The sequence below is a fragment of the Protopterus annectens genome, chromosome 1.part1 (genome assembly GCF_019279795.1).
Source record: "Protopterus annectens isolate FY-2018-M chromosome 1.part1, PAN1.0, whole genome shotgun sequence".
In the NCBI taxonomy this organism is placed as follows: Eukaryota; Metazoa; Chordata; order Ceratodontiformes; family Protopteridae; genus Protopterus; species Protopterus annectens.
In genome coordinates, this window is record NC_056726.1 from 1,844,161,292 (window position 1) to 1,844,184,847 (window position 23,556).

The 23,556-nt window shown below is 41.8% G+C and overlaps 1 protein-coding gene across 3 annotated transcripts in view; it reads left to right on the plus strand.

The window, feature by feature from the left end:
• The window catches only part of MOCS1 (molybdenum cofactor synthesis 1), a 1,733,254-nt gene that overhangs the window by 704,911 nt on the left and 1,004,787 nt on the right, over positions 1 to 23,556 (plus strand). The gene's annotated exons all lie outside the window — the stretch shown is intronic.

Genomic DNA, 23,556 nt, shown 5'->3' on the forward strand with positions numbered 1-23,556 from the left:
CAGCTCAGGTTAGATGCAGGTAGGCCTCCGGGGCTAAATGGTACACTCAGCATAGGCTCAGTGTTGAAGCTCAGAAGAGCCAGGCTGTAACATGTCTTTCTACAACATTACCACTTTACACTCTACTTTACACACATTTTATATACATCTCACAACTTACCAACTGGGTGCCATTTACTTGTATTATGATGTCATTCTCATATGATTAACAAGAATGTAATACACACATTTTTAGCCTACTCTATATTGCTGATTTTAAATCTATTTGGTTTGTATACAATCCCCATTTTATTTTTATTTTTATTCCTACTTTCATTCACATTTTTAACACTGCTTTTTTCTCTTCATTGAACAATTCATGTATGTAATTTTATAATGGTACCAACACGGTACATTAGTCATGCACCATGTCACAAGCAGTGCGGATTCTAAACATTTTTTATGTACACTTGACTGAGTTGTTTATTTATTCGCTCATGACATTTCTAATTGATTTCTTTAATGAGACCCAGCTGCAATCAAGCATGTGATCAACCAAGATTCTTATTTAAACAGTAGCTTCTTTTGAAAGAAACTGTTTTTGACTTGATAAAGCTTGGTATTACCCAAGCGAAAGCGCTTGTCTTATACTGCTGTTTCTCACTTTGTTAACCCTTGGATTTTATCATCTAACAGTCGAATAAAGGAATTGCCTTTTTATCGAATTATTGTCTTCATTTGACGGTCTTGGAGTTTCTTCCTGGTTTTGTGTGATTTACATTTGGTTTTCCGTGGCTTTGCTCTACACCATGACCGCTGCAGTGGAGACGTTCGATCCTGCGGTTACACCGCATTTGCTTCAGGACGTAGGCAATCAACTTCCGGTTTCACGTACCGAATTCAACGAGGTTTTAAACATGCTAGCTGAACTAAAAGGGCTGCTGCATGCACAACAAAACGCCAACACTAATGCCAACAACTCTGCATCCTCGGCTGATATTCAGGCCAACAAAACGCACGCATTGGACTTGCATGGCAAAAGAACGATTTTGGACACCACCACGCATGTAGACGTGGATGCCCACAACAACGCCTCCAGCACCAAGTCCACCAACTCTACTCGATCGAAACGAGGGAAGGAGAAACCCAAGGATTTTAATTTTACTGACTGGGCTAACAAACCCTTCAATTTTCAAAAAGGTACTGTTCGTTCTACTAATTCCACTTCAATTGAAGGGGATTTTGATGACTTTAAAAACAAATTGTATGGGTTGAGAAGCAACCAAATGGAAATAGACTACTTGTATGAATGTGTTAATGTTAAATGTATTCCGAAGGGTTTACGTTTTTTTTAAATTTCCAAATTACGTTAAACATGGCACTGCACAATACAGACAAATGTGTGACATATTTGACAAGGCAGGGATTGAAATTATGAAGCTAATGATTGCAGAATATGAAAGTAAAGCTAATATGTTAAACACTGAACTAAATGCTTTACATCAGTTGGTTGTTTCTGACAACCATTTCTCCACGGTCAAACACGAATATGATAAGGTGTTTGATGATGTTGATTCATTTTGTAATAAGATTATGAATCGAAAAATAAGAAAGCTTGAGAGGGATTTACATGAATATAGGAATGATTTAGCATATCCCTGTCACAACAAATTTTCTAAAACTGCTAGATTAACTAGTACCCCTGGCAATGGTGGAGATGATGTTTTTCAGCCAGACACCCACCATGCTCCACGTAGGAGTGAGCGTTTGGCTGAAAAAGACAAAAGGCAACGTGAGCAGGATTTTCCCATACACCCCGGAGGCCGGGCATGGGGTCCCAAACCACAGAGGACAGGGTGGAGGTGGACGAACAAACAATATTAGAGAATATTTTTCAAGATGTTGCAAACTCCTCCGATCAAATCTGCCCCAGTACTGAATTTATGGACCCTGCTGTCACGCTTAGCACCAATATCACTGCAACCGAACATGCCAACTGCACTATCTTTAGGAGAAATGATTTCACCATTTACAACTACACAGACCTTGTAGTCAATGACACAGCTTTTAATCTTTTCACCAAAGGATTTCATTTTGTCCCCACCAACAGAGCAAATTTGGCTCAGTTATTAGTTGACCTCAAGTTATTCATCAGAGGACTTAACCTCAAACACTTTTTCAAAGGACAAACTTGGCAACCTACAGGATTGTGTAGGAAAAGCATTTTCAATCCCCCCACGCATCCACTTCTTAGACTGTATGAGGAACTAATTGAACAGGATTTGCGAAACATGTATGGTAACCCCCCGAGACCGCACCTAACCAACTTGAATACTGAACATTTTGAATACATCAACAAATTGTTTGAAGAACATATCAGAATCATGAAACCTGATAAAGGTGGTGGTGTGGTTCTCATGTATGAGTCCGCTTATGAAGCCAGTATGCATCATGTTTTACATGATGACACCCAGTATTGTTTCATTTCTCGGAACGAATACAATATCGCACTTGCAAAAATCAAATCCTCCTTATATGACAACTTATTGCAGGGATTTATAAATGAAAAACTTTACAATTTTTTGATTGTTAACAAACCAACTATTCCGGTCATCTTTGGAATCCCAAAGACACACAAGGGCATCAGCCCGTTGATTTTTAGACCTATTGTCTCGGGTGCAGGTGGTGCGACTGAACCCATTGCCAAGTTTATTGACTATGTTACTAAACAACACATTCATGCTCTTACTCATGTGTGCAAAGACTCATGGGAATTCTTAAAACTTTTCCCTGTTACCAACTGCCCCCCCTCCTCCCTTTTGGTCACCATTGACATCAAAGACCTCTTTTCCAGCATTCCCCACTCCACAGGGTTAGAATGGTTTGCTGATTTTTTCACCAAAGAAACCAACTTGGGCAACAACTTCATCAATTTAATCATTGGCATGATGAACATGGTTTTAAACAACAACTACATTTTTTTCAATGGGGAACTATTTAAGCAGTTAAAAGGAGTGGCGATGGGTGCTTCTTGCGCTACCAATTATGCCAACGTGGTACTACACAGATGGGAGCAAGAGTATATATTTGGCACGACTTGGGCACAGTTTCTCACCTTTTACTGCAGATACCTTGATGACATCTGCCTCATTTGGAAAGGCACTGAGGACCAGTTATCGGCCTTCCTGCAACACATCAACAACACTACGGAGTTCCTTACCTTCACACACAATATTAGCCATGAAGAATTGCACTACCTTGACGTCACTATTCACAGGGACCCTCAATCTTTGGAATTATATTCCAAGGTTTACAGGAAACCCACTTTCTCTAACTCTCTACTACACTATGAGAGTCAGCACCCGCTTCATCAAAAGAAAGGCATAATAAAGGGACAAATTATAAGAGCATCAAGAATGTGTAGCAGACCTTCGGACTTCTTAGAGGAGATCCAGAATCTACACCGTATGTTCATTGAAAGAGGTTACCCTGTCAACTTGCTCAATTCTCTAACGGATGAAATTCTAACCAAAAGAGACACTTTATACCCTCCACTGCTTGGACGTACACAAGTGCAGATTCCCAACCTCACACAACAACAAAACAAAGAGAAGGATGGCAACTTCATCTACACTTTTTCTGACAACTCCGAACAAATTGAAACCATTGTTTCCAAATATTGGTTTGTGCTGGCCGGAAATGATGACTTCAGGAACATTATTCCAGCCAAACCCAATTTTGTTAGGAAGAGGGGGCAAAACCTCAAAGAAATATTTGAGAAGAAATTTACAACAACTACTCACAACCTACAACACAACAAAGGCACCTTCAAATGTGGTGCCTGTAAGCAGTGTCCTCTTATCATAAACAAATCTCACATTTACCTAAAATCTAGACACACTCACATCAGATCTCCTGGCCACTTTTCATGTGGAACTAAAGGAGTGGTCTACACTGGGCTCTGCATCACCTGTGGTGCCTTTTATATAGGTAAAACAGAGAGAGAATTCAGGAAAAGGTTGTACGAGCACATTTATGACATTGAAAAGAAAAAGGAAAGTAATGCCTTTTTCAAACATTCACTTACATGTCATAATTATAAACTCTCCTTCATGATTCTTGAGCAAGTGAACCCCAATACTAGAGGAGGTGATTGGGAATCAACCCTGGAATACAGGGAGCTGATTTGGCAGCTCAGGTTAGATGCAGGTAGGCCTCCGGGGCTAAATGGTACACTCAGCATAGGCTCAGTGTTGAAGCTCAGAAGAGCCAGGCTGTAACATGTCTTTCTACAACATTACCACTTTACACTCTACTTTACACACATTTTATATACATCTCACAACTTACCAACTGGGTGCCATTTACTTGTATTATGATGTCATTCTCATATGATTAACAAGAATGTAATACACACATTTTTAGCCTACTCTATATTGCTGATTTTAAATCTATTTGGTTTGTATACAATCCCCATTTTATTTTTATTTTTATTCCTACTTTCATTCACATTTTTAACACTGCTTTTTCTCTTCATTGAACAATTCATGTATGTAATTTTATAATGGTACCAACACGGTACATTAGTCATGCACCATGTCACAAGCAGTGATTCTAAACATTTTTTATGTACACTTGACTGAGTTGTTTATTTATTCGCTCATGACATTTCTAATTGATTTCTTTAATGAGACCCAGCTGCAATCAAGCATGTGATCAACCAAGATTCTTATTTAAACAGTAGCTTCTTTTGAAAGAAACTGTTTTTGACTTGATAAAGCTTGGTATTACCTGCAAAGCTTGTCTTATACTGCTGTTTCTCACTTTGTTAACCCTTGGATTTTATCATCTAACAGTCGAATAAAGGAATTGCCTTTTTATCGAATTATTGTCTTCATTTGACGGTCTTGGAGTTTCTTCCTGGTTTTGTGTGATTTACATTTGGTTTTCTGTACTTAGGGTTAAGGTCAAGGTTGGATAAATGGATGGATGTTATGTGTCTGCGTGCGAGCATCTGTTTTAGGGTTAAGTAAGTATAGATGTAGTCTTGGTGTGTGTTTGTGTATTGTAGTACATCTTTGTTGTGATAGTGTTTGGGGAAAGATTTTTTAAGGTAAGGTGTAGGGTTATTGTTAGAAGCAAGAGCAGGGTTAGCGATAGCATGTGTTACTAACGCGTTGCAGGGGGGGCACAGACTTCATGCAGGACATTTTATTTCTTGCTGAACTTACCTCTATTCTCAAATGTACTCAGTTTCCTGATAGTTGTATATTTTGTTTTATTGCCATTGTTTTTGTACACAAGTTGCATCTTCGTTATTGTTGCTTAATGTTTGAGAGCTTACCTCCTCATGTTCCCTCTGTAACAAAATTTTCTCCAGTTTGGCTAAGCCAGGCAACAAAATATAAATAACACTCACTCATATTACTAATTATGAGGACAGGAAAGGAATAACACTGATGTGCTCAGATGACAAATGAGATGGGTGTGGGCTTTTGTGATGATAATTAAGGCAATATAATGCAGTGGTTTAAGACTACGTTGTGGTGATGTGAGGAGAAATAAAGTAAGGATCGTGATTTTAAGTGCATGCCTGTGACACGGATATGACATTATTAGTGGATTTGTTGGCAGTTCAGACGGTGCTGAATAGTTGGCAGTGAGTAGTCAAATGTATTGTCTTTCTGTTAGTGATTTTATAACATGTCCTTCCATTTCACCGTTGTAGTAAGCATTACAGTAGGGATCCCCTGCCAAGGGCGGCCTAAAGTCCGGCCAATGTACCAAGCCTTTAAGTTGCTTTAAGGTACGTTATATGTCACATGTATGCTCCTCCCATAGCATAGGTCATAAAGGTGACATTGTGATGTACCATCCTCAGAACTTCCTTGCTGACAGTCCGAATGCCATCTGTTGATTTCGGTCTAAATGCCTGTTCCTTTGCTGGTTCACTAAGCCATTTCAGATAAGTGCCCTATTGGGGTTTTTGTATCTAATTTTTTTCCTTTTGTTTTTTGCTGCTTGTAGGATTTCATCTCATCCAAGAAGGGTAAATGCCAGTGTGGGAGACGTATTCCCCACAAAGATCGTCACAAGCAGTGCTTGTTTCATCTAAAAGCTTCCTACTACCATACATCCTGTTCAATTTCTCAGGCATTTGTTCCTAAGATGCTCCATAGTTGGCTGTCTTTTTTGGCTTTGTATTTGGAAAATCTGCATCTTAAGCTCTTGGTTAGAAACGATGGAAAGAACTTCCGCTTTGAGGGTCGGCCGTCTGTGAAGAAGGCCAAGAAATCTAGGCTGGATTCTTCTGTTGTTCAGCCTCTGCCAGATGTCTCTCCTGAGGCGAGTGAAAGCCCAGAGGATCACCTGGCTCCACAGTTGGATTCTTCTGCCGATACTGTTTTAGAGGCTGGCATGCATCCAGCGTTAAGCATGTCCTTGGAGGCCTTGCAGACGTCCACTTCAGATGTTCAGGGGGAGATTATTTCCAAGGGGCCTAGGGGTGTTTCTCAAATCTTGGTCAAAGAAGAAGTCCCAGATACTATTATTGAATGCCATCCAAGGTCTGAGCCTGCTAATTTCTATAAGGCATATGTCTCCTTGAAGAAAAAGCAGAAGACCAAGCATATTTCTCCAGTTCCTAAGGACCACAGAGCAAGTGACAAAATTTCCCTCAGGGGTTGTTTAATGATTTGATAGCTTGAAATCTCATGGAGATGTTCTTCATGTTTCACTGTTGCAGTCATCACATTTGGGTTATCTGCCTGCAGGTAGCCCTCTGCCAGCCTGAATACCAGAGTCTTGGATTCCTGCGTCGGATGCTGTTTCTTCTTCCATGACGTCAGGTCATCAGGGGTATAAAACATGCAGCCGACCCCATTACATCAGTCTTTCTTGCCGTGTGGTGCCCGAAGTAGAAGCAGTTCGAAAGTGCTGGCCGGTCGACTCCTGAAATTTTTCTTTTTCAAGTTTCAGAACCGAAGTCTTCAAAAAAGCTAAGTACCCCATTGGGGATCCTTTTTCTTGCTCTTAACCGATGTCAGTAAAAGTTAACAGTTGTATTACCTGTGGAAAGCAAATACCTCATAAAGATTTTCATTCGTACTGCATTCCTTGCTTAGGCCCAGACCACGATGTCCCTTGCTGTCTGTTTTGTGCCTTGTTCAACCCCTGAACTATTCATCGTCTGGCTATATTTGCAGCAAATTATTTTGGTACTGTGTGTAAATATCCAGAAATGGCTTTGGTAAGCCATCTGACTACTGATAATCCGAAAAAACATAAGGATAAAGACAGACAACAGACAGCATAGGTCCAAAACTGCCGACGATGCTTCCGTTAAGCTAGTCACCAGTCCACCAGTACTCAGTGAGGCACTTTCACAGCCCCTGATACCCGCTACTTGAGATTCGCAGGCCTCTACTGAGACCCATTCTGAGTCCGGTATGCCGCAAGATGCTTCTTCAACTATGGAACCTGCAGATGTCTCTACATTGGATGGGTCCGGAGCCGCTGTGCAGGCACCGGCTTCTGAGGGAGTATTCAGGCCAACAGACTTGCATGTTAAACCGATGCCATCTTCTTCATCCAGGCCTAAAACTTGCAGCACACCTAGAAAACCGATGTCCAAACCGCATGGCCAGGCTCATATGCCTAAAAAACAAATGCTTAGAATGGCTGAAGATCTTATTACCTTAATTAGGGGAAGCCAGCCTTCCCCCTCTGAGAGATCTAGAACTGATTTTCCTTCTGATTCTTCTGATCAGGAATCTGATATTTCTGTTTCTTCTGATTACCAGGATTTGCCCTCATCTACCTATGAGGATTCTGATGCAGAGGATTCCATTCCCTCTGCTTCCCCTGCAGAAGATTTTTCTTTTGGTGAAACCTTGGGAGGAAGCATTGCTTAGGGAGCATTTCCGTTGGGAAAGCCAGGATTACTCTGACTCCAAAAAGAGGCTTAGGGAATTCTTACTCCTTCCTCAACACAAGCCTTTAGGTATCCCTCCTCTTCTGGACATTGTAGATGATGCTTTCCTGGAATCTAGCCTTTCCCCAGCACCTTACCTACAGCTCCCTGTAAACCTGACAGGTATTACAGAGTACCTGACTCTCAAGTTCCTCTTCAAGAATCCTCCTGTGGATCCAGAGACCATTTCACAAGGACCAAAGGGCATTAAGGCTACTGCTGCCAAAAATCCTACCCCTTCTGATAGAGATTCTAGAGCCTTGGACAGATGGGTTAAGAAGGTATACACATCTGCTACTTTGGCCATTAGGGCTTTAAATTGCCAGTTTCATATGTTAAAGTACCAGCAGCATATTATGGGACTACTTAAACAGAAAATTATGTTGATTCCTGACTGTGCTGAACACAAAAGAATTACAGGATCTAATGCATTCTGCAGAACAAGTTGGTAAACATACTTTGCAATGTGGTTTTGACTCTTGAGAAGCATCTTGCAGGGCTGCTGTCACAGGGTCTGTACTTAGAAGGCATGCTTGGCTTAAGGAGCAAAACTTGCCAGATCATGTTAAAACTTAATTACTGGATGCTCCCTTAAACCAAGACCGCCTGTTTAGCAACAAAGCAGAAGAAGTCCTCAAAAAGATGGAGGAGAAAGCTAAATCTATGCAAACTGTTAAAGATTTCCTGCAAGTACAGCCTCCCAGATTTATTAGGCATTGGCCTTCAAAGAATTGGTCCTTTCCAGTCTCTTCCAGACCCTCTCAGTCCAAACAGGACAGGAACAGCAGACCACCTAGGTTACAGTCTCAGGCTACGCACAGGCCTAAGCAGTGGGGGGCTCCCACTTCCAAAGCAGGGGGTAGTAAGGCACCCTCATATGAAAAAAATGGCACAATGACTTAACCTTAACTCTTCCAAGCCCTGCTCAACTGCCTGCTCCCTTAGGAGGTGTCAAAGGAAAAAACTTCAAAGACTAATTCACGTTAGGTTCAAGCAAGGCACCCTTTATTACTTGCAGCAAGGAGACAAAGCATGTATGCGCAGGGTTTGTCTGGATAATTAATGATTGGTAGGTTATACTTATACAGTTCTCTTCCTGTCACATAGAAAATGTTACATTCTATTGCTGACGTAGTAAGACACAGCTTTCTGTATGTTCTACAGAAAATATTGTTAGACTCATTGCTGACCAAGTTAAAAATATCTGTCATTCTGCAAAAAACATTTTGAGAAAAACAACCTGGCCTTGGGTTTGTCAGTCCATTTCAGCATTTCAATTCTTCTGTTGTACTGTTCTAATACACGTGTTACATTTTACCTAGATTCAAGGTACATTTCTAGCTTCAGTACAAGTAATGCTGACTACGGTTTAAACTTTCAAGCATCTATTGTTTTCTTTATCAATGGCCTCTAGCAGCTGCATGTTTTCTCATGGCATAAGCAGAAATCAATATCCTTTTGTTAATTTTCATGACATTAGCAGAAATGAATTACTTCTTGTTATTTGCTGACATTAGCAGAAAATAGAATGCTTCTTGTTAAGTTTCTAATGGCTGTGCAGATTCATGCAGTGTGAACAGAATAAATGTATTAACCCTTTTAAATCTCGAATGCACTAAATGTACTAAGCATGCATATTACTATTACATATTTTTCTAACATTTCCCCCCTTTTAATACTTTTATTCTACTTTCAAGATAAGCATAAACAGTTTTTTTTCCCTAACCTCTTCCTACTCAGCATTTGCAGTTAAGAGAGTCATTCAGTTTAAACTTATGAAAGCATTTTCAGATTTTTAACCATTCTTCAAGTTCAGCACCTTGGTATAAGGTTTCTGAAACTGACATGTCTATAAAGTCTTTAATCAGTCTTTTCATGCAAGGGATGCAGCAGCAAACACATACCACCAGTAGGATCATTCTTAGACAGATGGCAATGAGGATGTTCATCAGGATACTGCCCCACCCCCCAAACAATCTCCAGAAAAACTCCATCAGTAGATTTGGTCCTGGTTTGGTCAAAGCTGACACCTGCTGAATTACCTCAAGATGATTGTCTATCTCATGTTTATGTCAGGAATATGCAAACAGCACTCCTCCTGGATTAAAGCACATGTACCTCCTCTCGCCGCTAGGATGAAATCGAGCGCCATGCAGTTTTGAAGCACTACAGTTCTCATGGCAGTCAGTTCATCAGTCACCAATTCTAGGGCAGAAAAGGTGGCATTGCTCATTATTTCGAAAAGTTTAGACAATTTTCTCAGTTCCCAGATTGATTTCGTTGCTCCATATGCTGGCAGTACACCTGCCCATGAGATAACAGTATCACTCAAGTCCATATGTGACAGTCCATTTTTCCATAAGCCCACAGCATGATGGTTTTTCCAGCCCACATTGATTTGCCCCACTGGATTGACAGGCTTCTTGATTTCTCGTCGAACATTTCAAATTTTCCCTTGAGGTAAAACTGCTGTGTGTCGTATGGCCAGAACCAGGTACCCCAAATAACTGCCGGACCAATTCTCAGGTAACCACTTGTATGCTTTCCTACCACATACAAAATAACAGTCTTCTACTTTGGTAGTAACTTTACTATGTCCTGGCTCTGGATGAAACTTTTTTTGTCCATCATAGACAGTTGTCTATAAAGGTCAGCATTATGTTTTACTTCATCAATTGTCCTATGCATCAGTTCAACAAATTAATCATAGCTCGTATTACAATAGGACCCTGTGTTATCAGTCTTATTGTATCTATAAGGAACAGTCACATTGCAATTGCTCCAACCCACCTGAACTGTATTATTTTTGTAAAAACACACAGTCCCCTTCTGTCGAACGGATAAGTGCAATGCTACTTTATCTTGTGATGTGACATCTGATGTGTCATAGAGTTTTCCCAGGTCTTGTTGGCCCCTAGGGGGACTGAAGTTAACAATAACCTCCCGTATGCTGTTGGCAAAGCTGTGCAAATCCAGCAATTCGAAACATTGAAGGTCTCAGCATACACATATTTGATTGCCTGGTAAGTGTTGAAGTTTGGGTGCCACTCTGCATACAACTCTGCACACTTGTTCAGTCCAGTTTGTGTGGCTGAAAAAAGGAATGGCCACAACAAAAAGATTATTGTCACTAGTACAGTCAACAGGATGGTTATGCAATACTTCAGAGGAAACGTTTGTTCTGCATTCCTGTTTTCTCCGACTCTTCCAAATAGGTACATTTGGATCTTACTGGATTCTGTCATCTTTATTTCAGATTTCAGACACGTGTTCTTACTCTCTGCCCTAATAGGACCTTCACCACTGATGGTTTCTTCACTGGGGTTGAGACACGGATCAGTCCTATTGATCTGACCCCCCTTTGTAGCCAGACTTTGTGCTGAGGGCCCTGATGGAGAGGTAAGATTTTTGTCCAGTTCAAAGTTCTTAACTAGTTTGCAGTGTGTCAGGTGGATCCACGAAGCTCGCTCTGCTATCTTGACTGCAGTGGGTGTCAAAAGAAGCACCTGGTAGTGACCTTCCCACCTTGGTGATGACCAATTCTTCTTATTGACAACTTTTATCCACACCCAGTCCCCGGGTGTCACTGCTGCCACTTCTGATGTCTCGGTTTGCTTTCTATCTGAAACAGAATTTGACTGCAACAGATGTTTAGAATTCATGACTTTCTTCATATATTCAGCTAGTGTAAAATCAGCTTCCTGGTCTGATGACATGAGAAGTTTCCACTGGGGTGTGTAGTAAGCCCTTCCAAATAATTTTTCAAAAGGAGTCAGTCCTTTTGCTGTAGGGACAGTTCTCATGCTCAACAGTGCCAGGGATAAACAGTATATCCAATTTTTTCCTGTCTCCGCTATCAGCTTTCTCAATTTGTTTTTTAATATACCATTATGCCTTTCAACTAGCCCTTCAGATTGTGGATGGTATGCACAATGATTTTTTAAAGAAATACCAAAATGCTTACTTAACTGCTGCATGGTTTGGCTTACAAAGTGTGTACCATTATTACTGTAGATCCTTTCTGGAATGCCGAATCTAGGGATGATTTCTTTGACAAGTACTTTTGCCACCGTGGCTGCATCTGGATTTTTGGTTGGAAAGGCTTCCACCCATTTGGAAAACATATCTACAATGACAAGACAATACTTCTTATTTTCACATTTGTTCAATTCTATGAAATCCATACAGATAGTGTGAAAATGATATGGTGGTGTAGGGAAACTCCCTTGCTTGGGCTTTAACGCCCCCTGTGCATGATGTTTGTTACAAATCTGACACGTCAAACAAAATTTTTTAAGAGTAGTTTGTAAATCCGTACGTTGTGAACACCTGGTTCATCAGCTGTACCATCCCCCCTGTTGAGACATGGCACTGCCCATGGCTCAACAAAGCTGCATATCTGAACAAATTAGATGGTAGTATCGGTTTCCCTTCTCTAGAGATGTACAGCCCCTTTTCAAGAATTGCTCCTCATTTTACCCATCGTTGTTTTTCAGCTTGCGTAGTGAGTGTCTGCATTGTTTTTAACATTTCTAAGTCTAAAATCTCAGAGGGTTGTAGTTCCTCATTTAAAAGAAATAGTTCTGTGGCTGCTTGTTTTGCAGCTGTATCAGCTCTCGCATTACCTTTTGAAATCCTATCTTGTTGCTTGGTGTAAGCTGTGCATTTACAAATGGCTACTTTCTGAGGTAACTGAATAGATTCTAAAAGATCTAAAATAAACTGTGCATGTTATCATTCCCCGGTTTTATCACTGTTGCGCAAAAACATGTACAGTAGAAAAAGCGTACTGGCTATCAGTAAAAATGTTTACACATTTACCCTTTGCTAAGGTACATGCCAGTGTCAAGGCAGTCAATTCTGCTGCCTGTGCAGATAAGTTGTGTGGTAAAAGTTTTGCTTCTATAATCTCAGTATCAGAAACTACTGCATATCCTACTAGGTTCTGTCCTGTGGGACCCCTTTTGCATGAGCCATCCACGTAGTATGTCACCTTGGCATCATCCAAGGGGACATCCGTGAGATCTTTTCTAGGTAGTGTCTTTTGCTCAATTACCTGCAGGCAGCGGTGCGGTGTGCCTTCTGCAAGGGTTGGGAGCAGAGTGGAAGGGTTTAAAGTCGTGCATCGCTCAATTGTTATGTGAGGTTGGCTCGACAATATAGTCATACAGGAAAGATGCCTAGCAGGGGAAAGATATGCCACCTTTTCCTGTAGTAAAATAATTGCAACTGCATGAGGCACTCTCAAAGTGAGAGGGTGGAATAAGACTACTGTGGCTGAAGCCTGTACTGCCATTGCAGCTGCAACTACTGCCTGTACACAGTGGGGTAAGGATCATACCACTGGGTCTAGTTGTGATGAATAGTAAGCAATGGGGCGTTGCTTATCCCCATGCTGCTGTGTTAATACTGATGTCATGTAACCCTGCTTACAATCTACAGTTTGGAAAAAATGTTTATGATAGTTTGACAATCCCAGAACTAATGAGGATGCTATTAACTGCTTCAGTTTACAGAAAGCAGATTCTGCTTCTGGTGTCCATTGCAGTAAATCTTGTGCTGCCATAGGCTTCTTATATATAAGGTCAGTCAGAGGTGCAGATTCCAAAGCATAGTTTGAAATCCAGCTCCGGCAAAAATTAGTTGTACCCAGGAAGGACATCATTTCCTTCTTGGTAGTGGGTTTTGGTGCTTGCAAAATTGCTACCTTTCTGTCCTCCTCTAATGTTCTGCCTTCCTTGGATATTACATATCTCAGGTATTTAACTTGTTTTTTTCCAAAGCTGCAGTTTACTTTTATTTACCTTATGTCCTTCAGCGGCTAAAAATTGTAGAAGTGCTACAGTGTCTTCTCTACAATCCTGCTGGGTGGGGGCTGCCAGCAAGATGTCATGAACATAAAGTAAAATCTGACTGCCTCTTGGTGGGGTGAATCCCACCAAGTTGCTTGCCATTTCTTGTGAGAATATTGTTGGACTTTCACAATATCCTTGTGGTAGTCGCATATATGTATACGTTTTCCCCTGAAATGTGAATGCAAACCAATACTGGCTGTCAGGGTGCATCGGTATCGAAAAAAACGCATTTCTGATGTCTACCACGGAAAAATACTTCTGTTGAGGTTTTAAATCATTCAACAGGGTGTGTGGGTCTGGCACCGTGGGTGCCCTTGGTATTACTGCATCATTTACAGCTAGTAAGTCCTGGACCATATGCCATTCTCCATTTGCTTTTTTGACTGGAAATAAGGGTGTGTTACCTGGTGAATCGGGAGATTCTACTAGTATTCCTCCTTTAAGTAAGGCTGGTATAATAGGCTTTATCCCTGCCTCTGAATCTTTTCTTAAGGGATACTGTCTTTTTTGTGGTCTGAATGCTGACTTTGGCGTGATAGTAACTGGTCCCGCTGTACGAATGAGTCCTACATCTGACTTTCCTGTTGACCAGAGAGTATCTGGTATATTTTGTAAGGCATTTTCTACCTCCTTTAACAGGAGTGTCAATCAGCTGTCCTCGCTAGACTGCAAGTGCACAGCTGGGTTGGTCTGAGTTATCCAATTTAACTTCTGTATTTGTATTCCCTGTTCTGATAGTTCTAGTTCTGTCTGTTTTCCCATCTCGTGACTTTTTTTCCTAGGTCTGCCCATTCTATATTTTTGTTTTTGGTTAGGCTAACATGTGGTAATCGATTAGATTTATAAAGTGCAAAGAACTCCTGGTGCAATGAACAGCTGGCAACACTGTTCCCTTCTGTGAACCAGTACAGGTTACGCAATATCAATCTGTTTGCATGATTCTTAAACAATTCTTGCTCATATTCCTTATTAGGTCCTGGTGTGTTACAATAATACAGGGTACAGTGCAACAGGTGTTGCTTATCAATGTCAAGGGAGGGGAACTTGCTGACGGCTACATTCATTAATTCTTCAGTTACAGTCCGTGGACCAGTCATAACCAAGTCCTGGCTGTACCAATAAAACATTTCACCCTCCGATTGCACTGCAAAGGTATCAATTTGTCACTGTGCTTCCATACCCTGCATGGTTGGGAATACTGCTATACCAAATAGCTGCATGAGGTCTCTGCCCAAGAGGTTTACTGGGCATTTTGCAGAAACAACAATTTTGCTTTTTTGTGTCAATCCTGAAACTGGAGCAGTTATTACAATGTCATGGGAGAGATGCTCCTGATACAGCTGTCCATTAGCTGCTTTGACCAATATGTAATCAGGTGTCTCTGTGTTTTCTGGTAGTTTGGAGGGATGTATCGGGGTTCGTGATGCCCGAGTCACACAAGAATTTGACTTCCCTCCCTTCTACCAAGAGTATAACTTCTGGTTTTGTGTCTGCTAAATAGAGCTCCAAGCTCAATAAAGCTAGGTCTAATATTTCATCTTCTTCATTGTCACTAACTTTCTGCACCTCCTCTACTCCCTTTATCACATTCTCATTTGTCCCTTCTTTGCTAGCACCTTCTAGTGATTCCTGACTACCATATAGTCGGTCCTCACCCTCCTTGTCTTCCGTTGTTGCCTTCTTATTTTTCCTGCAATCCTTTGCCAAGTGTCCCTTTTTACCGCATTTAAAACATTCACCCCTTTTCTTTCGCCCTTCAAAGTCCTCTGGTCGTTGATCAGATTGTTTGTTTCCCTGTGCATTTTTCTTGCCCTTTTTCCTGGACTGTACTACATAAACTTCTGCTCCATCTTCTACAGAAAATATTTGAGCTTTCTTTTTCTTTTTGCTATTAAAATGCCTTTTGGCATGCCTAGCATATTCAAGCAATGATTGTAACCTGCTTGTACGATGATCTACCGTGTGTTTTGTAATAAAACTGCTTATAGGTGCAATACTGCCTTTTAAAAATGCATTCTTTAACTGCTGTTCATATGGGGAATCTTGTGTTTGATCTTCAGGAACCTGCATTCCACAGTGGTTATTAAAACACTTTAATAGTCTGGCATAATACTGGTCAATAGTTTCACCTTCTTGTTGGATGCATTGATTAATGCAAGTCCAGTCTGCCCTAGGTTTCCATTTTTCAGAGATGCGGTCTGTAAGACCTTTTACTCTGGTGTCTAATTCTGCGCTGCTATGTGGGAGGGGTCTTTGTGCAGCGTCACGGGGATTCCAGTTCCCACTAATCATATGCCAATCTGGCCCTACAATTTGTCTAACTACTTTGTCTACCTCTTCTCCATTTAAGTTATAACTCAGCCTCATTCCTTGTAAATCTTCAGAGAATTTTCTAAAATTAACTGTTGGATGGGGAATTCCCTCAGTGGCTTTCCGGATGTCTTCCGGAGTCCATGGTCTATACACTAAAATAGTTGGGTCTTGATTGTCCTGACCTGACTTGTCTGAGGGTTGGGTACTTCTATAAGTGGACATATTTCTTCTCCTTCACTTATAGATTGTGAATTCTTAACCATTTGCCATAACTCAATGCCTTCATTTGAGTTACCTGCCTTTGTTCGAGACATGGTCTCGATGGGATCTCTAATAAACGGTTTTATTTTCATAATGCTTCTGTCTTCAGTGACCACAGGATATCGTGGGGGTGGACTAACCTGTTCACTTGCTTCATATTCCAGTAAGGGAGGCGGAGGTGCTGATGCTATTACTAAGTTATTGTCCTCCTTATCTAAAAACATTGCTTTTGAATTTTTGTTCTTTTGTTCCTTATGGTTTACTTCCTCAATCCACCTGTGTGCCTGAGGAATTCCTAATTTACGTTGCTTTTTTACCCGACCTTTGGAATCGGTTTTGAGCTGTTTGACAAGTTTGATAAGCGAGGATTTTTCAAATTTTCTGTCAAATTCGTACTTATTAACCCATTTTGAATAATATTTAATATTGTCGGCGCGCTGCGACTGCATGTATTTTGCATCTTCTATTAGTGGCGGATTTGGGGTCTTTTTGTGCATTTATTACCCATTTTGTTCTAAAGTTTTATCGTTACGTAACTTCTCTTATTTTTAACGTGGTACCACGGATTTTGTTAGTCTTTTCAGAATGACTGCCTTCTTATTCTGTTTCTCCTGATCTTTGACAAGACAGTAATCCTTTTTGTCCCTGACTTGTAAAAAAAATACAGTCTAACAAAAACAATACATATCTAGTCCCTGATCTAAAACAGAAAAAAGTAGATTCACCTTATCTGAGCCCACGTGATTGATCACCAATTCGCGGAGACCCGTCCTTCAGTCACAGATCAGAAAGTGGCTGGCCTCTTTTGAACGACAGTCGGAAGGCTTTTCAGATAAGAAGAACCGATTTGGTTTCTTCCCCGTACGGTTTCAACCACCTGGCCCGTCAGATCCGAGGTGAAGCGAGGGTTCCCGTCTGAAGGACCAATCTGTCAAAGAAAAATCTTCAAAGACCAATTCACGTTAGGTTCAAGCAAGGCACCCTTTATTACTTGCAGCAAGCGGACAAAGCATGCATACACAGGGTTTGTCTGGATAATTAATGATTAGTAGGTTATACTTATACAGTTTTCTTCCTGTCACACAGACATTCTATTGCTGACGTAGTTAGACACAGCTTTCTGTATGTTCTACAGAAAATATTGCTAGACTTATTGCTGACCAAGTTAAAAATATCTGTCATTCTGCAAAAAACATTTTGAGAAAAACAACCTGGCCTTGGGTTTATGTCAGTGTATTTCAGCATTTCAATTCTTCTATTTTACTGTTCTAATACATGTGTTACATTTTACCTAGATTCAAGGTACATTTCTAGCTTCAGTACAAGTAATGCTGACTACGGTTTAAACTTTCAAACATCTATTGTTTTCTTTATCAATGGCTTCTAGCAGCTGCGTGTTTTCTCATGGCATAAGCAGAAATCAATATCCCTTTGTTAATTTTCATGACATTAGCAGAAATGAATTACTTCTTGTTATTTGCTGACATTAGCAGAAAATAGAATGCTTCTTGTTAAGTTTCTAATGGCTGTGCAGATTCATGCAGTGTGAACAGAATAAATGTATTAGCCCTTTTAAGTCTCGACTGCACTAAATGCACCAAGCATGCATATTACTATTACATATTTTTCTAACAGGAGGAAAGCTCGCCCTGCATGCAAAAAACTGGAAACTCATTACCCAAGACAAGTGGGTTTTGAATGTAGTTTCCCAAGGATACAGATTCTACTTCCACATCTTACCAACTCAAAACGGTTGGCCAGTCCTACCCCCAAATCAGTGGGCAGAGGCCTAAAAGCAGGTTCTCTCTCTTCTAAGTGTCAGGGCTATTCAGCCTGTCCCAGCAGAAGAAAGGGGACAAGATTTTTATTCAAGACTTTTCCTGGTACCCCAAAAAGACAGCTCCTGGCGTCCTGTCCTGGACCTCTGTAGTCGAAACACCTTTTTGGTAATTCCAAAATTCAAAATGCTAACACTTCAACAGCTGTTTCCTATGCTAGGCAATGATGCCTGGTTGGCAACCTTAGACCTAAAGAAAGCTTACCTGCACATTCCAGTAAGGGAATCTTGTAGGAAATACCTAGGCTCCATGCACTATCAGTTCTCTGCACTTCCCTTTGGCTTATCTACTGCGCCCAGGGTATTCACAAAGTGTCTAGCTCCAGCCATTGCATTTTTCAGGCAGAGAAATATTCAAATATACCCATACTTGGATGATTGTCTGATTGAGGCAGAAAGCCAGTACTTGCCTTTAAAACATCTGGCATTCGTAAAGAAGCTTCTAACCTCACTGGGGTACACCATAAACGAAATGAAGTCTCACCTAGTACCCTGCCAACAGATTGTATTTCTCAGAGCAAGCTTGAACACAACTTCCCAGATGGCTTTCCTCACTCCAGAGAAACAAATTTATTTTACAACCTATTTCAAACTACTGGCCACAAAGACCCAGCTATCTGGAAGCCCCGGGGTTCATGGCTTCTTGCATTCTACTAATTACATATGCAAGACTGCATATGAGGAAACTACAATGGTATCTAAAAAGCCTATGGTGTCAACATTCTCAGGACCTGGAATCAATGATTCCTATCATTCCTTGTATAAAGATAGAGTTCCTTTGGTGGGCAGAGGCCTGCTATCACAATAAGGGGCTCCCGTTCTACCCCCTGCCACCCATACCCTAACAACAGATGCATCAGACTATGCATGGGGGGCTCACTTGGCAGGGCAGTGCATTCAGGGCAAATGGAACCCGAGACAGATGCACCTGCATATCAACCAAAAAGAAATGTTAGCAGTACAGAATTCCCTGACAATCTTCAAAGACCACATTCTTCCAGGACAATTATTGGTAAAGACAGACAATGCCACAGTTATGTGGTACATAAACAAGCAGGGGGAACCCACTCGTATCCTCTCTGCAGACTAGCCATGGCTCTGTGGAACACAGCCTTAAGCTACCAAGTGCACCTACAGGCTCAATTCTTGCTAGGCAAGCTATATTCTCCGGCAGACGACCTAAGCAGAAATCTCATGGACCCACACAAATGGAAACTGGAACCAAAGATATTCCGCCTCTTGAGGAACAAATGGGGGACTCCAGAGATAGACTTGTTTGCTTCCCCTCAGAACTACCAGTTGGACAAATTCTGCACAAGGACTTCCCACAGTCAAGCTTGGAAAGTGGATGCCCTGTCCTTTACCTGGGAAAGCCTCTCAGTTTATGCCTTTCCCCCACTGCCTCTCCTCTTGAAGATTCTGCTAAAGATCAAACAGGACAAGCCAAGGACAATACGGATTGCACCAGACTGGCCACGCCAACACTGGTACCCCCTCTTGCGCAGTATGACACTGCTGGAACCATGGCACCTGCCTCAGACCCCTTCCCTGCTGTCCCAGCGGTGGGCCAGATTCTGCACCCTCAGCTTCAAACCCTGAACCTTGCAGCTTGGCTAATTCCTTGAGCTCTCCAATAGCATCCATCAGTAAGCAGGTGCTGATGTCATTCTGGAGGCAAGGAGGCCTAGTACTAGAAAATCCTATGCTGAAAAGTGGAAAAGATACTGTTCCTGGAGCCAGACTCGGGGGATGAGGACAACGGTGCCCAGCTTACCTCATATACTTCAGTACTTAACAGACGTGCTCCACAACGGCCTATCCTTCTCGTCAATTAAAATTCATGCCTCTGTCATTTCAGCACATTATAATACTGAACCACACCTCTTCTCTCACCCCCTGCTAAAGCAATTCCTCAGAGGGGCCAAAAATTTAAGAACCCCCCCAGGAGAGCCCCTACTCCAGCCTGGGACCTTAACTTTGTATTGGGAAAGCTCCCTCTTCCTCCTTTTGAGCCAGCTGCATCTGCAGAGTTGAAATTCCTTTCTTGGAAAACTGCCTTCCTTCTAGCCATCACTTCAGCAAGAAGAGTGTCTGAATTACAGGCCCTCATGGCAGTGGAGCACTTCATTATCTTCCATGCAGACAGGGTTTCCCTTAGGACCAATCCTTCCTTTATGCCCAAGGTGGTGTCTAGTGTGGCCCTTAATCAGTCCATTCATTTGCCTACCTTTTTCCCGAATCCACAAAACAAAGGAGAACGAATACTGCACTCTTTGGACGTGCACAGACAACTTAGATTTTATTTGGACAGGACTAAGCCTCTTAGAAAAATCTGAACATCTGCTAGTTGGCTTTGCTGCAGGGGCAGAGGGGAAGGCAATTTCAAAGCTAACCATTTCTAAATGGATAGCCCATTACATTCATTTCTGCTATAAGCACCATAGTAAACGTACCCCACAGGGGATAAGATCACATTCCACCAGGGCTGCATCTACCTCTGCAGCCTTTCTCAGAGGTGTCCCTACCAGGGACATCCTAAAAGTTGCTACCTGGAGCTCTGTACATACCTTCACCAAGCATTACCACATGCCTATTTTTTGTAAATCCAGAGCTGGTTTTGACACTGCAGTCTTGCAGGGCTTAATAGCTGGCCCTAATGCTCTCTTAACTTCCTCCTCCCTTCCTTATCTTTGGGAATCAACCCAAATGTGATGACTGCAACTGTGAAACATGAAGAACATAGTACAGTTGTATACACTTACCATAAATGTAGATGTTCGAGTGTATTCACTGTTGCAGTCCTGGTTACCCTCCCTCCAGCCCCCTGACTTCTCTTGGCTCTACCTTTCCTCCTTCTTTGGTGTATTTAAGCTTTCTGGCGTGTTTGCTTTTTGATGGAGGGGTACCATAACATATAATTGCTTCCCATTGTGGTGGCACCTGACATCTGGGGCAAGAAAAACAGATGTAATGGCGTCGGCTGCATGTTTTATACCCCTAATGACCTGGCATCATGGAAGAAGAGACAGCATCCGATGCAGGAATCCAAGACTCTGGTATTCAGGCCGGCTGAGGTCTACCTGCAGGCAGATAACCCATATGTGATGACTGCAACAGTGAATACACTCGAACATCTACATTTATGGTAAGTGTACACAACTGTACTTTTCTGTTCCAGCTCCCCCTTGGTCATCTACTCCCCTTAAAAGAACAGGATTCCTCATCTCGGATTCACTCTCTTTTACAATATGGGTCCTAGGAAGAGGAATCTAGTCCTGACACTACATTTGAGGAAATTCGTTTTTGGGACACAATCTATAGAATGATGGAGTTTTTTAAATGGGATTGTGCCCAGGTTTCTGAGGTACAGAAGAGGTATTATGAGCTCATGCAAATGGACTCTCCTTGATGTTCTGCTGATCCTCCTATTGATTCTCCTATTTTGGCTGCTTTGTTGGATGCCTTTTCTACACCCTCTTAAGGCTCCTGATTCCCAGCCACCTGCCCCCAAGAAACCCAGTAGGTTTTATAGGGTTCCTGAGGACTGTAAATGTCTGTATAGGTATCCTACGGCTGACCCTTCTATGGTGTTTGTGGCTTCTGACAAGCAATTTCTTTTTTGCCTTCTACTAATTTACTTCCTTCTGATAAAGATAGCAGAACTATGGAAAGGGTAGGTAAGAAGGTTTATACAATATAAATAAAACAACAGGTTAGCAAGAAATTCCACCTTTTTTGGAGCAGTCACAGTCTCTATTGCCTCGGCTTACAAAAATGCCTTCCAGGAGTAAAGTACAATAAAAATCACACCCTATAAATACAAAAAGATCCTCCCTAAAACATCAGATCTGATATTGTTAATCCTCATTCATTCCTTACGTGTGGGTAGTCTGTTCCGACCTCGGAACGAAGCCGGCCATCTTCCAAGCTCGCGCCAGTTACAAACTCTCGAGCTAAACTCTTACCCAGAATTCCCTTCTCCCTGTTACCTCAGATTTCATTTGCTGCATCGCCATTCGGTCGTGTCAAGCTACTTCTCTTGAGCTAAGTACAATATTTTTCTTCATACCTAAGTTCTAAGACAGCTTTTTTCACAAAAAAGTTATTAGATAGTTCTCTTAACTTATCTCATTTAACGACAACCCGTTTTGAATTCTTTCAACTATTCTTCTTCTCTTCTTACCGCGAGGTAATTCCTTTTTTTATCATCGTTGGTAAACCCCTTTCCTTTTTACCTTCAGGTATTTCTTGTACCATTGTTGGTATTTTTCTGGTTTCTCCTTCTTTCCCTCTAACCATGGCAGATAAAAAAGGTAGTCCAGGGTTTAAAAGATGCTTGGATTGTGGCCATAAATTAACTATTTCTGATGCACATTCCGTATGTGTCTACTGCTTGGGTGTGCCTCACTTAATGGTTGACCCGCCTTGCGGGATTTGTAAGAACTTTTGTAACAGGACGTTAATTGAAAGGAAAAATAAATTAATATTGAAGGGGCTACTTAAATCTCCCTTTTCAAAGGCTATTTCTGGGTCGGAGGCTTCAACCCCTCCAAGATCCCATAAGAAAAAGAGTGATGAACAAAAAAAGGCCAAGTCTCTTCCGTCGTCCCCAGCTGGGGACTCTCAGGAACCGAGACCTAAGAAAGCTAAGCTTTCCAGTTTGGATTTGACTTCTTCGGCTCCAGCGCCTAGACCTTTGACACCGAGGCCATTGGCGCTATCTGCGACTTCAGCACTGACTAGTGTGCCCCCTACTGCATCGGTACCGAGGAGCTCCTCGGTTCAGACTCCCTTACCAGCACCGACTGTTCAGTCGATGCAGACTGTTACAACATTGATGGATGTTTTGAGGCCCATTCCTTTTTTGGTTCCGACAACTTTCCCGGCACCGACTACCCTCTCGGTACCGACCGTTCAGTTTTCATCACCGATGTTTTTGGCTCAGGCCTTAGCTCCGACAACCACTTTGATACTGACCTCATCGTCGGTGCAGAACATGCCTTCGGCACCGAAGATTTCCTCGGTGCAGACACGAGTAGTTCAGACCATTACAGCTCCGTTGTTTTCAGTGCAGATCTCCCCCATGGTTGGCACCGAGTTTGCTCCGTCCTTGGACAGACCTGACTCTCCCTCAGCCATGTCCATGAAATGCACTAGAAGCCTATCTGAGCACAATGTGTTGTGTCTTGTGGATCAATTGGTTTTGGCCAGAGGTATTCCGCCCCCCAGGACCTATCCTTTCTCGGGAGGTGATCGCCCTTTACCAAAGACCCCTACTTCTCCTCCTTCATTGCCTTTGAAGCCCCTTGATATAGCATAGTCTTCCCCCACTACGGTTC